Source organism: Ixodes scapularis, unplaced genomic scaffold (assembly GCF_016920785.2).
Source record: "Ixodes scapularis isolate PalLabHiFi unplaced genomic scaffold, ASM1692078v2 PGA_scaffold6__148_contigs__length_123643588, whole genome shotgun sequence".
Taxonomy (NCBI): Eukaryota; Metazoa; Arthropoda; class Arachnida; order Ixodida; family Ixodidae; genus Ixodes; species Ixodes scapularis.
Window position 1 is genome coordinate 11,254,615 of NW_024609881.1, and position 14,342 is coordinate 11,268,956.

Consider the following 14,342-nt stretch of genomic DNA (forward strand, 5'->3'; position numbering starts at 1 on the left):
CTCCCGAAGGGGTCCCCCATCACTGCCAGCGGTCTGCAAGGGGTCCCTTACACATTCATGGCTGAGGAACACTGGCCTAAGCAAACCTTGAGCCGACTAAAAAAATTAGATGGTCACGAGTCTATAGCTCGGGAGACATACATCCCCCTATAGCCGGCTAAAGCACATTGAAAGGTTGGGGGCTCTAGCTTTGGTGACATAGAACACTATTGAGTCGGCTAAAAAAAATTCAATGGTCGCGATTCTATACATATAGGGACATACACCACTCTATAGTCGGCTAAAGCACATTGAAAGGTCGGAGGCTTAAAGTTTTGGTGACATAAAACACTATAGAGGCGGCTAAAGAAAATTCGATAATCGGCGAGTCTGTAGATTTAGGGGCACACACCACTCTATAGCCGGCTAAAGAACATTGAAAGGACAGCGGCCTATAGCTTTGGTGACATAAAACACTATAGAGTCGGCTAAAGAAAATTCAATGGTTGCGATTTTATAGATTTGCGGACATACACCACTCTATAGCCGGCTAAAGAACATTGAAAGGTCAGCGGCCTATAGCTTTGGTGACATAAAACACTATAGAATCAGCTAAAAAAAAATTCAATGGTCGCGATTCTATAGATTTAGGGACATACACCCCTCTATAGCCGGCTAAAGCACATGCAATAGTCGCGAATTTATGGCATCAAGGACATACATATTTCCACAGCACGCTAAAGAATGCTGAATAGTCGCGAGTCTAAAGCTGCGTAGTCATTAATTATTCTATAGCCAGGTATAGAAATCGGAATGGTCGAGATTCTATAGCTTTGAAGACATACCTTTTTCTATAGGTGGCTAGAGCGTGATTTATGCTTTCCTATGGCTGACCATAAAGGGCCAAGGAGTTGATAGCTCACCATAGAATTTTCCATAGACGTCCACAGACCATTTTTGTATGGCAGACAGGTACCCAGTTTTGTATATTTGGACATTCAGTTAAAAATGAGGGCCCCCCCCATCTTAACTTTTCTTCTTCTATTCACAGATCAAGGCTCCTATTATGTCTTATCATGCCCTTCAAAAATGTTTTGCAATCTTCTTCCGCGGTTATGAATTTACAGATCGCAAAATGTACAAAATTGCCGTAACGGGACATAAAGAAAATTGGACGGTGTCGATTTCAAACAAGGGCAAGAAAGGAGTTGAAAGATAAAGGAAGTCTGTGAAGAGAAAGCACTGTGACAGAAGCTCGTCAAATATTAGAATTTATACATAAGATTACAAGTGAGTTTGAAGCACAAATAAACTATATTTAAATACAGATTTCTCGGATCAGTGAATTTTGGAGCCTACTTTTCGTAGGGAGGCTCGGCTGCTGGTGACCAAGTTTAAATAGTGATAAGAAAGAACACATGTTTAAATATGTACAATTGAAACAAGTTTAATGAATCAAGATCCAGTGCTCACATTCGGCGCTTCTCGCGTGCATTCTTTCTGCCGGATGCTGACCTGAGTTGGTCACGGCGCTCTCCTGGCACTCCGATGAAAACATTTTTTTTCCGTTTTGTCCGTAGCAATCACTGTTCCTTTCTTCTCAGAGGCATCGCAAGCTCGCGACCGCTATCTGCTTTTCGCTGCCATAGGAGACTTTTCTTTCAAAAATATATATTTTATGCGTCTACTCTTCCTGCCAAAACAGATGTGATTGCGAAGTGTCGGACCGCGTTTACTGCGACAAATGACAGGAATGAATTGCACGCACAACAGGAACAGAGTCCCAATCCTTTGCTTTTATTTCCCCATATGCTTTGACGTCAGCTTTCGGGAACTGGGTTTGTTTCAGGTGTTGCAGTTTAGTGTTCAGTGGGGAAACCATCTATGACGGCCACTTGATCCCCTACGTGGTAGGCTGTCGTAGGTTGTACAACTTTGCCTGGTGTTTAACATGACCCCCGATTCCATCGCAGGTACGCTTGCCATGTCCGGCTGGGTAAAAAAATCCACTTCGCTGACGTGTGCTTGTTGCTCTGCAACTTATGTAGTTGGTATTGGTTCTTAAAGTGGCTTGCTGCAGCATGAGCATACACAAATTGGATTTAACGACTTCCCAAAGCGTTGTCACATAAAGTAAGTTACAGACAATCTTATTCTATCACAATTCGTCTTTGTTCCATAATTTTTACATTCAAATATATATATATGGGTGATTTCATCTCAACTCAGGCATGAATTTAGTGTCGAATTTTTAATTTTGACGAAAAAAATATATGTTTTGGGGCAATTCCTATAATAAAAGAAGACGCAAACGGTTATTTCGTCGGATTTTTTGTTCTCAAGTTATGGACCGTTGAAGCGGTCAAGGCGGAAATTGCTGTTTTTCCAGCCTATCGGAGGTGCCATATTTCACTCCATCCCTTTTCCCTACGTTTTACGCTACATCAATATAACTTTTTGGGAACACTCTAGACATAGGCTTTTTCATGCTAATTAAGCGTCTAGATCATAACATTCTTAATGATTTTTTTTATTTGTCAAACCGCCTCTCTGTGACGATATTTGACGAAGTTCAGCAAGCTGTGCTGTGTGACCTAATCAACATATTTTTATGATCTTTATATCACCGTAAAGCACCAATTATGCTCTTTCTTTTGAGTATAGTTTCAATATATTTTCACAAGTATATAATGCGCTACATGTGCCTGAAAAACGAATATTTCGAAAAACTAGCAAGTTTGGAGTCGATTTTCTAAAAAAAAAACCACTTTTTATTTCTTTTATTTTTATTCACAGTTAGTTAATATGGTAGTCTATCAGGAACTACCAACAGAAATTGTAATATATTGTTTGTATGGCCGCTATTAAGACTCGAATCTCGTGCTATGAGCGTTTTTAACGGGACTTCGCACGGGCGCTCTGCTGAGCAGAATTTTGGCCTATAGAAGGTTTTCTATTTATCGCTAGCAGTTACCTAATATCCAACCATAAACATTAAAAAAAAATTTTGAGTAGTGCTCTTCAAAAAAAAAGTTACTTAGAAGTCCGTATTCACAATTGCGAGCGCATCTTTTTCTCCCAATACGGGGGAATGCAGATCGTTAGAGAAGTCCTCTGAGGCCTTTTGCTTTCGGCTCCGAAATTTTACAGATGCCACCCCAGTCAATGGGTGTACAAACAGGACACTACAAAACGCACGACTCCGACAAATCGTAAAAATTGAAGCGGACGCGACCGCTTCGCGCCCGCTTCAATTTTCAGGATTTGTCGGAGTCGTGCGTTTTCTAGTGTACTGTTTGGACACCCCTTCAGGCGGCGTGTATAGAATACTTTATCTTGAACATCACGGGGCTACCGCCTCTATCTTCGTCGGGGTCCTGGAGCCTCTAAGGATTATGCCTTTGGATCCGACCGACACGGAAACCCTGATTGTCGGGAGAACAGGCGTTTCGAGGTTAGAGTTTACGTCGCAAGCCCCCCTCTGTCTCTCCAAGCTCCCCTCCTCGTCCTTCTAAAGGGGTGTCCAAACAGGACACCACAAAACGCACGACTCCGACAAATCGTGAAAATTGAAGCGGACGCGCCCGCTTCGCGCCCGCTTCAATTTTCACGATTTGTCGGAGTCGTGCGTTTTGTAGTGTCCTGTTGGGACACCCCTTAACGCAACCGTGCCACTAATCCGCGGGCACTAAAAGAGACGCCGCTGCTGCGTGGCACTCAGATTACGCGCGAGGCGGAGAGCGAATGTTTAAGTATGGATCGACTTGAAGATTGGGGACCCAAAGCAAGCCGAATCTTCGCACGTCTTTTAACTGATAATAAATAGCCTTCTCGGTCCCTTTCTGGCTCTTTACTTGAATTCCTAAGCCACGGCGGAAAGCTGGTAGTCATTCTACCTCTGTGCTGTCTCAGCTGGATGAACTTCAAAATGCTCCTGGTTTCAGCAAGCCAGAAGTGTTCGTTACTGCCATGGCTAATACACTATTCAGTTCAAACCGGAAAGTGCGCGCCGACTATTCAAGGACACACAAGAGAATAGTGTTTTACGGACGCAATTTTCGTCAAGTCTCGGAGCTAAACCTAAGTTTTCTTAAGCAAGTTCTACCGGCTGAGGACGCCCAGCGCGTAAGTCCTGGAGATGTTCTGTGCATTAACTGCTACACAATGTTCTAGGGTCAGATTGAAGAACATAAGCAAGGACAGGAAATGTTGTCATCAAGCTCATCGTCATCCTCCCTGAAACCAGCGGAGAGATCATTCGTTAATTGACGAGAAAGTCCTGGTCCAAGGAGTGTCTGAAGCAATTGATGCTGCCGAAGTAAGTGTGACACCACTTAAACTCCCTTCTAGCGTGACCCCACCAAGTCGTACCGGCTATGTTAAGCGAAAAAAATCCGAGATAACCGCGGACTTCAAAAGGAAAATTGGTCGTAAACTAAGTGACGTGCACGGAGAACCTACGGGCACAGACAAAGAAGATCCATACTCCTCGTGCTCCGACTGGGTCAGCGATTTACGAGCAGCCTACGTCAAGAGCGCGTCGCAGGTAGAACGCTACCGCCTCTTAACTCTCCATCTAACCTCAAAAAGAAAGATATCCTGAAAGCAATTCCTGAAGTGACGAAGCATGCTTTGGACCAATGAAGAAAGCTGAAAAAAATGGGGGTCTGGGCGTCACCTGACACATAACAAGGACATGCTCTCAATGAAAACGATGTCGCTCTTGCGTTGACATACTACACATCAGATGCGAAAGACTGCTCAAGACAAAGCCCGAACAAGAAGGATGTCGTAAGGCTTTTTATGGATGGTCAGGAAGTCTTCGTCACGAAGCGATTTAGGACGAGATCTATTAGGGAAACCTACAAAGAATTCAAGGCGGCAAATCCCGACTCGAAAATGGGCCTAACAAAATTTTATTCTCTTCGGCCCAAGTGGGTTAAGAAACACTTTGTACATGAACTTCATACTCTGTCTGACATCTCTGTCGAATGCGGCGGGGAACACCATGACCTTTGAAGACGCCCAGAAAATTTTTTTGTGAGAAAATTCGTCCCAAAACTGCTTCTTGCTGAGGTGTGAAGCCTGTTCGAACCGGAAGGACATATCCCTCGAGATGCATGGGTGAGCGCTGAAGATGAACTGGAGTTGGCACTGTGGGAATCTGGTGGCGAGTTGGTGAAAAAACATTTGGAGGCCACTGCTTTTCTTAACGAACTCAATAAGTGGACGAAGAAATACATACCCCACTATTATATTCGGCGCGCACAACGGAGAGCAATATGGCTTGAAAAAGCAAATATGAAGCCACGTGTCGTTGTCGTCCACTTTGATTTCGCCGAAAACTGGAGTATTGTGCTCCAACGTGCGGGGATACCACTGGAAAACCAAGATGGTGACAATCTTCACCTGCATTGCGACGACCACGAAGGGAACACTAAGTTTCGGCGTCGTGAGTGACGATACCTGTCATGATTCTGCACACGCGCTCTTTGCGCTCACAATGATTGAAGACAGGCTCGAGGAACTCTTGCCCGTTTTTTTGGAGCTAAACTATGTTTCGGACGGCGCTCTAAGCCATTTGAAAAATCGGCACCAATTACACGAATTTCAGAAGACGTTTGTTGTCAGCATGTTGATCTACTCGGCGTCAGGGCACGGTCAAAGCGATGGAGTGGGTGGTGTGCTGAAGCATCATGCGTCACTGCATAACTTGAAAACAACTGAGCTGAGCTCCATAACTAACGCGCGTACGTTCGTTGAAGCTCTCGGCCAGAAAATCAAGGGGATAACGCTTCTCTTCATCGACCAAGAGGAGCTGTCCCGTTATCGGGAGCTTAAAAGGAAGGGGTGGGAGAAGGTAACCCGATCGAAAGGCATCCAATCCTCTCATGTGTGGAGCAAAGCAATGGGGGAAGGGGGAGGTGATGTGGTCCTAGAAAGAGTTTACCAAACCCCAGATTAGACAGAGCTAAATGGTGGGACCGTGAAAAGGCCGGGCCGTTTCAACAGTGCGTTCATCCTTGTCCCCCTGTGAGTGCGCGCTGTGTGATCAGACGACGCGCCATAGACTTTGACACTGAACTGACTGCAATTTGGACAAAGCGAAAACTGGCTCAGAATCGCATCAACCTCTTGTCTCGAAATGTGCTACGTCGAAAGATGACTATCCCTATCCCAGGTGTTTATCACTGTTTTTTGTGTGAGCAGCGCCGTGTGGTATTGAAAAGGCACTGCGTCGTCTGTCCGTAAACCAGACGGAATTTGGCGGTGTTCAATTCGTTTTAAAGTTTATATTTGTATTAACTTTGAGTGTATTTTATGTTAATTAGGAGTATATGAGACATTTGGTCAACACATTTTGATATATTTTATGAAATGAACGTGTTTAGGCTACAACATGAAATATTACTTCCCTTCTCCGGTTACGTGTCGCATCTTGAGTTTAAAATTCCGAACTTTATATGTAATTGTCATATTTTCTTATGTCAAACAGATATGCAGTGCATATACATATGTGCGATTTAGTATCTGACGCTTAGGAAGTACGGTCTATTTTGTGCACATACGGGCTCTTTTCGTAAAATAACGAGCATTTCGTGGCGTGTAAGGACGAGCATCTCGTGGCTTGTAAGGACGAGCATTTCGTGGCGTGCAAGGCTTCAAATGCGTTAGTCATGTGTTTAAGTTTCATTTCTATTTGCAGTGATTCATGCCAGGTTACTTAGACTTTTCCCTCGTGACTTACGTTTGTCCGTGAGTTCAGATGTTACGTACTTCTCCGTCAATACATAAGGCGAAGCTCACACACCTTTCAAATCACCTCAGTGCCAAGTAAATAAATATTGTAAATATAAATATTGTTACTTGGCTTGATTTTACGCTCACATATTGTAGTAAGTACTAACATTAAATAGAAAACTTTACATTGGCCAAAATTCTGCTCAGCAAAGCGCCTGTGCGAAGTCCCGTTCAAAACGCTCATAGCAGGAGATTCGAGTCTTAATAGCGGCCATACAGACAATATATTACAATTTCTGTTGGTAGTTCCTGATAGATAACTACATTAACTAACTGTGAATAAAAAATGAAAAAAAAATAAAAACTGGGTTTTTTTAGAAAATCGACTCCAAACTGTCTAGTTTTTCGAAATATTCGTTTTTCAGGCACATGTAGCGCATTATATACTTAAAGGAAAATATTGAAATTATACTCAAAAGAAAGAGCATAATTGGTGCTTTACGGTGATATAAAGTATAAAAATATGTTGATTAAGTCACACAGCGCAGCTTGCTGAACTTCGTCAAATATCGTCACAGAGAGGCGGTTTGCCAAATAAAAAAAAAATCATTAAGAATGTTATGACCTGGACGCTTAATTATCATGAAAAAGCCTATGTCTAGAGTGTTCCCAAAAAGTTATATTGATGTAGCGTAAAACGTAGGGAAAAGGGATGGAGTGAAATATGGCACCTCCGATAGGCTGGAAAAACATCAATTTCCACCTTGACCGCTTCAACGGTCCATAACTTGAGAACAAAAAATCCGACGAAATAACCGTTTGCGTGTTGTTTTATTATAGGAATTGCCCCAAAACATTTATTTTTTTGCTCAAAATTAAAAATTCGACCCTAAATCCGTGCCTGAGTTGAGATGAAATCACCCATATATTTATCTTTTTTTTTTAGTTGTCCGGTTTTTAAAGGCGGCGCAAGTTCAGGTTCTACCGAGCCCTAGCTCCTGTATCCTGTTGAATCCAAGGTTGCGGGCTGATTTGTTTGCATAGTCGCGTCGGTTGTTGCCTTTACGTGGCGTAAACGGAGACGCGACAAGCCGGCTGTTGAAACAGGCACCGTGCAGCGTGTTTCAGTATGGCGCCTCTGGATCATTCCGGCGCATTCACATTTTTGGCCGATTGTAAGAAAATGTATTAAGATTTTTCCCTTCAAAACTACCGTCCACCTCTGTGCTGTCAGTTTGTATTTTTTTTTACCACCTCGTAGCATTTTTACGCATTTTAACAACAGTAAAATTGTTCAAAATATTTATGTGCGCGCCCCATTTATGGCAACCGCGTTAGCGACAATTTTGTTGTATTTCTCTCTTTTCAACTTCGAAGCCAAACAAATATTGCATTATGCTTTTGCATATTCTGCTAGTACATGTTATAACGTTAATTCTGGAGAGTTTCAAAAAATTTTAAGGATGGCCTTTTGTTTTTTAAGTGATTTTCAAAATAATGCATCTTTTGTTAAATGACCCTCTGTGAGCTATTTTTGTAAATTTCTCCCGTTTACCAGGACAACATCATTCCATGCACAGATGAACTATACAGAGGGAAACACACCGGCAAAGTTGGATAAAGTGACCTCTTGTGAATACGGAAAAACAGAATCCATAACCTAGAGCGTTACTGCGTAATGGGTCGTATTTGCGGTTTTATTTCTGAAATTCACGACCCTAAACTCGGCGATCAATACTTTTTGTCAATCCTGCCTGTGCCTAATTTGTCAGTAGCGATTTTGAGACTCGTAGCCAGAACAGTTTTGTGGGGAAGCCGCCCGAAATGCCGACATCGTGCGATACGCGAAACGTGCAAGCGACTAAGAGGTTGCGTACAATTTTTTTTTTTTTTCAACATCTTTTTTTTTTGTATAACAGTGAATGGTTTTATTTTTCTGGGCATGGAGCCAGCAAAATGATTTTTTTTCATTGAAATTAAAAATGGTCACTGAGCATGGTCGTCTGATCTTTTCTGGAAACGTTCTACCGGAATTTTAAGCGCTTAAAGTCTTCGACAACTTGACTGACTTCATTATATTTTATGAAATAAACAAATTGCTTTGGTGTAAATTGATGTTCATTGCTTCGTCACACTTTGAGTCTCGTCGGGAGTGCCTCTTGTGCCGGTTTTAATATCAAAATATAGTCCTTTTGCGCTTCTTGCCTCCGACCGCCGGTCACGGGGAATATCCGGTATGGGCGACGAGAATATATGAATACGTTTGAACCTGCAAATAGTGCAAAAAATAGAGGGGAGACAAAACGAGGATGGCGGACGGTTACGCTCATCTCCTAAATGCATTCTATTGGCGTAGCGACGGCAAAGCAATGCTTTCGCCCACACTGGAAGTGACGTAATTTCAAAATGGCGGCGCCCCTGTGAAAACGGTTATATGTATGAACAAGAGGTTAGGGCGCAAGCAAGCTGGTGAAGATTTTTTTTTTTAAGTTGGTGAAGGTTTAACAGTTTTGAAAAAAAAACGAGGTTCGAGGGGAAAAAAGGACAACAGAATACGAAGTATGTGTGCTGTGCTCAACGTTTTTTCCCCAGTGTCGGTATTTTTCTCTAAACTATTTAATGGGTTGTTTTATCTCACCTCAGGCACAGCCTTTGGGTGGAAATTTTAATTTTAACGAACAAAATATATGCTTAGGGGAACTTCTTTCTGTGAGAGGGAGTGCAAACCGCAAGTTCGGGCGATTTTTCGTTGTCGAGTTATGGACGTTTTAAGCAGCCGAGGCGCAAACTGACCTTTCTCTCCCCTGTCGAAGGTGTCATGTTTCGCCTCTTTCTACATTTTGCCTTTTTGGTATTGCAATGTAACATTTTTCTGCCACTCTGAGTGTAGCGGTTATTAATGTTCCATAATTTTATTTCGTATAATTATCTTTACTTTTGTTTTAAATATTGTCGAATCGTGTCCATTTCACAATATTTGTAGAAGTTTTACGAGCTCTTCCGCGTGAAGTATTTAAGATACCGTAACATATTTATTATTTTTGAAAAGCTAAGAGTATACCCTTTTTACTGATAGCAAATTTAATGTTGTGCGTAAACGAGAAAAAACTGCATTTTCGTAAAGCAACGGATAGCCTATTGAAAAAGGCCAATATGAACTCGGGTCAATGGAAATATTGTATACCAATGAAGTTGATGGAAACCAATAAACACTTATTGTTATGCAATTTACCCAATACGCCCGATGGGAATTTATATCGGAGCACTGTATTCCGATATAATATGCGGTTATCGGTATACAACAGGATACTGGAGCACAATGTCCCGATATAACTTGCTGTTACTGGTATACAACACGATATCGGAGCACGATATCCCATTAGAACTTGCGGTTATTGGTATACAACACAATATTTGAGCACAATACGCCGATATAATGCGCGGTTATTGAACTAGAATACGGCATCGCGTGCATATTGGTGACAGACATGAACATACTGTACTGCCAGACCATATATAAATATCGGTTGTCGATCACGGGCCTAAAGGTTAATACAATATGTTATCGCGTGCATATATCTCAGAACGGACACCAAATTATTAACATGAATAACGTCGGTACATACCGCGCACTAAGAGGAAACGAAATAGTATGCGGTTATTGGTATACAACACGATATCGGAGCACGATATCCCAATAGAACTTGCGGTTATTGGTACACAATACGATATTGGAGCACAATACGCCGATTTAATGCGCGGTTATTGGAATAGAACACGAATTCGCGTGCATATTGGTGACTGACATGGACATACTGTACTGCCACACGATATATAAATATCGGTTGTCAATCACGGGCCCAAAGGAGAATACAATATGATATCCCGTGGATATATCTCAGAACGGACACCAAGTTTTCAACATAGATTACGTCGGCACAAACCGCGGACTAAGAGGAAACGTAACGCGATATTGAGCGTTCGTGAAGCAACATGTGCATATCGGTATTCCCACATATACGAAATCGCGTGAATTCTATTTTAAAACAGCGCGAGTTACCATACGGCAGTACGCGAGAGAAAGATATTGGGTGTTGACACACACGGTGCACAAATATTCTGTGTTGCGAAAACATTAACATTGATCGGCGGTGCAAGTTTATACAGCTGCTTGTACGGCAGACAGTACACACAGCCTCGCGCGCTGGAAATACTAGATAATCTCCAAACCATTCAGAATAACCAGCTAGAACACCCGCAACCTACCTTTCAATGAAAAAGCCCGATAACGAGGTGCTTATTGGACTGATCGTTTTCCAAATGTTTATTGCAGCCGTTGTAATGAAACTAAAGTGGTTTTCAGGAGTTGGAACCCAAATCGAACGCGATACGTGACAATGTCGGTTCGCACGTTAAAATGACGAGGGTGAATAGGTTTGACCAATCTTACGCGCACATTTCTCGATATTGATCCCCCTTTCTGGGTAATCCTACGTCGTACACAAAATCCACGACCACATGCGAGCACATTTCACACACCACTCTTCATCTTCATCGCATCGATTCACACACTGTAAAAAAAAACGACATGAAAATTACCTGCATTTGCGCCATCAAACGATAGGTTACAGCCTTGTTTTTTGAGAAGATAAGTCTCCATCGTCAACCCGCGCGCGCGCCAGCTTGAGCTTCGGAAGCAGTTCGAAGGGAGCGCGCCGAGCCGCCAAGCCCAGTTGAGCCTGGCCGAGCCGCCGAGCATGTGCACTGCTGCGCGCGGCTCGGCGAGACCGACGGGTGACAGTCCGTTGCGCTCTTGGGTCGTGAACTGCAAGCGAAACCAACGCACTTTCAATCGCTTCGGAAGGTACGTATAGACGACTTTATTACTAGCAGCATTGAGTGATTTGGTACACACAAATCAAAGTAAACACCGAAGGAAAGAAAAGAGACATGATGTTTCGAAATCGCAGCTTATCTTGACGCTCGTGTCCCCTGCTCAAAGCCTCTAGCTGTGCTTTGTTGCAGGCGTCATTTCGACTGCGTGTACTCTAATGTAACGTCAGTCAGTATTCACACTCAGCTAGCTTTGCTATCTTCTTACGTCATCTGCGGAATAGACGTAGAAACCAGCGCGGCCTCTCTTTCGGATACTCAGCCTCCAGCCCCCTTTCTTCCGGCGTGCTTTCTGCCGCGACCGTTTCACGCATTGGACTCGCGGGCTCGTTCGAAGAGGCGTTTGAAGCTGACGAGTCGCCGAAGTGTTGCCGGTGCTTCTCTTTAGGAAAGTTGCGATCGACCCTCGGCTTTGAACTCGTACTTTTTCCTCCCAGGTAGACCATGAGTGCCGACCACTGATCTCTGGTGCCGACTGGCGCCGAACGAACTTGAGAAACGCTAGCGAGTGAGTCAGATTTTTGTGACGCCGCCCAACTGCTCTGATATCAACTGCGCGAAACAAATGGTGTAAAAAAACGCGTTTTTTATTTTGTCATGTACTCTGGTGAGGGGGCCCGTCACTAGTGCAGCCGCCAAAAGTGAGGGGGCCCGTCCTGTGTTGTATGTGGTGGAAACACTGAGAATTAATAACTTGTAATTTACAAGCACATTAACGCACGCTTTGCGGTCCTGTTCCCCATTCCGATTCCGATTCCGATCCCGATCCCGATCCCGATCCCGATCCCGATCCCGATCTCGATCCCGCTCCCGATCCCGATCGCGACCCCGTTCCCGTTCCGTTCCTGTCCCTGTCCCTGCCCCTACAAGAAAATATGGCGTCTGTGACCTAAATAAAAAAAAATAAAAGTTAAAAAAAAGGTATCGTCCAGAACGCGATTTGAACCGTAGACCCCCAGCTCATGAAGCCTTCCGGAATGGGGTATTCATTGGACATCTGTATCGGTTGCTGTTGCCCCGTCACCGTAGTGCAGTTTCTAAAGTGAGGTGCCCCGTCACTGTAGTCACTTTTTGCTGGCCATGTTTCACCTCGATAAACACAAAGTGAATCGCGACTGAACTTCGGTCGACTCATTACTGTGCGTAGATTGTATATTGTCTCTCTACAACGGAGCCTTTTTGGTGTGATCTTATTCTGATATTGTTATATCTTGGATTTTCATCTTGGCTGCACACTTCTCGACAACCATCCACACACTGCACTCCTTGTCGACATGTCGCTGCTGCTTGGGACTGATTGGAAGTAACTGTTTGCTCACTCCTTGGTGCACATATTTCATGTTGAAGATCAGGTATCTGAAGGAGGCACCATGAAACCCTATTAGTTTTTCAGAGGTATCTCAACATACTGTATTGGAGTGCTGTTTTGTATGTTGTAGTTTCGTACAAAACCAAATTGCACTATGTTTGTAATATGCCCTATAACTCTTCACTACATTTACAGTTGCAATGAAACATTGGGCACGAGAGGTGACCCGGCCAACGTGGCCGAAAAATTCCTCGCATAATTTTCTTCATGGGTTGTTTTGGATGTTGACAAATTTTCTTGTGAATAATGAGTGTTATGCACATATGTTTCTTTTACTTTTCGTACAGGTACTTCAGTTAGATAAATTCCAGCAAACGCAGCAAGACAGTCTCATGGGGTCACACCAAGGATAACGGCATCCCTGTTCGAGTCCCGAGTTTTATCACCGAACTTCACTGTCTTAGGCCCGCTTCAGACGGGGCAACTTTTCCAGTAATTTCAAAGTTTTTGGTTGGTTGTTCCCTAGCTTTCCGTAGATCGACACAAATTGCAGAGATCGGGTCCGGCTCGAAGCGGACGAGCAAGTCGTCGCTCGGAGTCGTTTGAAGCGGCAGTAGCCAATCAGGGATGTCATATTTTCACACGGCATCCCTGTGGTGGTGATGATGACAACTAAAAAACCTAGTTCTCGTTTCAAATGAATCGTTTTTGGAAATATACTTTTTCAAAAAGAGGAGATTGTATTCTCCGCAGAATTTAAAGATACAAAAACTTTTTTTTGTTATAACTGTGCATCTAAACAGTGCAAGAAAAATAAAATTTCATGATGATGATGGCGAGTCGTAGGTATTCGGTTTCTGGGTGTGAATGCGGGCGGCCCGCGTTGCTAACGTTGCGACGTCAAGTGCCTGGGTGAAATCGCCCCGTCTTAAGCGGGCCAGCAAGGCCCGCTTCAGACGGGCCGATCTCGGGCCGCCCGCGTTCACACGCAGCAACCGAGTTGCTACGGCTTGCCATCATCATCATGAAATTTTATTTTTCTTGCACTATTTAGATGCACAATTTTATTAAAAAACATAATCTTATAACTTTAAATTGGGCTGAGAATACTAAGTCATCTTTTTGAAACAGTTTATTTTCAAAAACAATTCATTTCGAACCAGAGCCAAGTCTTTAGCTGTCATCATCACCACCACAGGGATGGCACGTGAAAATATCGCGTTCCTGATTGGCTGCTGCCACTTCACACTTCCCTGTTTGAAAATTTCCATGTTGGAAAGATGATGGAAAAGGCGCGTACAAGTGTAACCGTAATATGGGACATCCTATACATTCTAAACATATATGTAAAACTTAAAACTAAATCGCCCTGTACAACAGTGAAAAGGCGATACCAGCATGGTGGAGCCATATGGCTCCA